Source organism: Elephas maximus, chromosome 26 (assembly GCF_024166365.1).
Source record: "Elephas maximus indicus isolate mEleMax1 chromosome 26, mEleMax1 primary haplotype, whole genome shotgun sequence".
Taxonomy (NCBI): domain Eukaryota; kingdom Metazoa; phylum Chordata; class Mammalia; order Proboscidea; family Elephantidae; genus Elephas; species Elephas maximus.
In genome coordinates, this window is record NC_064844.1 from 21,870,966 (window position 1) to 21,873,061 (window position 2,096).

Consider the following 2,096-nt stretch of genomic DNA (forward strand, 5'->3'; position numbering starts at 1 on the left):
GTAGGACCCGGAAGTCTACTTCTGAAAAGGAATAGCCACTGAAAATCTTATGAATAGCAGCAGAACATTGTCTGATATAGTGCTGGAAAATGAGCCCCACAGGTTGGAAGGCACTCAAAAGATGATTGGGGAAGAGCTGCCTGTGAAAATAGCTTGGACCTTAATGATGTGGATATAGTCAAGCTGCTGTGGCATGACTCAAAATGAGAAGAAACTGCTACAACCATCCATTAATAATTGGAATGTGGAATGTACGAAGTATGAATCTAGGAAAATTGGATCTTGTAAAAAATGAAATGGAACACATAAACATTGATATCCTAGGCATTAGTGAGCTGAAATGGACTGGTACTGGCCATTATGAACTGGACAATCATGTGGTCTACTATGCCAGGAATGACAACTTGAGGAATGGCCTTGCATTCATTGTCAAAAAGAACATTTCAAGAGCTATCCTGATGTACAATACTGCCAATAATAAGATAATATCCATAAGCCTTCAAGGAAGACCTGTTAATATGACTATCATTCAGATCACTAAGGCCAAAGATGAAGAAACAGAAGATTTTTACCAGCGTCTACAGTCTGAAATTGATCATACATACAATCAGGATGCACTGATAATTGCTGGACATTGGAATATAAAAGTTGGAAACTAACAAGGATCAGTAGTTGGAAAATATGGCCTTGGTGATAAAAACAATGCTGGAGATTACATGATAGAATTTTTCAAGAACAAAGATTTCTTCTTTGAAAACACCTTTTTTCACCAACTTAAATGGTGATTATACACATGGACCTCAGCAGATGGAATACACAGGATCAAATCGGCTACATCTATGGAAAGAGATGATGGAAAACCTCAACATAATCAGTCAGAGCAAGGCCAGGGGCCAACTGTGGAACAGACCATCAATTGCTCATATGCAAGTTCAAGTTGAAACTGAAGAAAATTAGAACAAGTCCACAAGAGCCAAAGTACAACACTGAGTATACTCCACCTGAATTTAGAGACCATCTCAAGAATAGATTTTACTTGTTGAACACTAATGACTGAAGACCAGACGAGTTGTGGAATGACATCAAGGACATCATCCATGAAGAAAGCAAGAGGTCATTAAAAAGACAGGAAGGAAAGAAGGAAGGGAGGAAGGGAGGAAGGGAGGAAGGGAGGAAGGGAGGAAGGGAGGAAGGGAGGAAGAGAAAGAAGGAAGGAAAGAAAGAAAAGTCAGAAGAGACTCTGAAACTGGCTCTTGAATGTTGAGCAGCTAAAGCAAAAGGAAGAAATGATGAAGTAAAAGAACTGAACAGAACACTTCAAATTGCGGCTCGAGAAGACAAAGTAAAGTATTATAACAACATGTGCAAAGAGCTGGATATAGAAAACCAAAACGGAAGAATATGCTCAGCATTTCTCAAGCTGAAAGAACTGAAGAAAAATTCAAGCCTTGAGTTGCAATAGTGAAGAATTCTATGAGGGAAATATTAAATGTCACAAGAAGCATCAAAAGAAGATGGAAGGAATACACAGTCATTATACTAAAAAGAATTATTTGGTGTTCAACCTTTTCAAGAGGTAGCATGAAGAAGAACAGGACATCAGAATTGGAGGAAGACTCATCAACAACCTGCAATATACAGATGGCACAACCTTGCCTGCTGAAAGTAAAGAGGACTTGAAGCACTTATTGATGAAGATCAAAGACCATAGCCTTCAGCATGGATTACACCTCAACATAAAGAAAACAAAAATCCTCACAATTGGACCAATAAGCCACATCATGATAAATGGAGAAAAGATTGAAGTTGTCAAGGATTTCATTTTACTTGGATCCAATATCAACACCCATGGAAGCAGCAGTCAAGAAATCAAAAGATACATTACATTGGACAAGTCTGCTGCAAAGGACCTCTTTAAAGTGTTGAAAAGCAAAGATGTCAACTTGAAGACTAAGGTGCATCTGACCACAGCCATGTTATTTTCAAGTGCATCATATGCATGCAAAAGCTAGACAATGAATAAGGAAGACCAAAGTAGAATTGACAAATTTGAATTGTGGTGTTGGCGAAGAATATTGAATATACCATGGACTGCC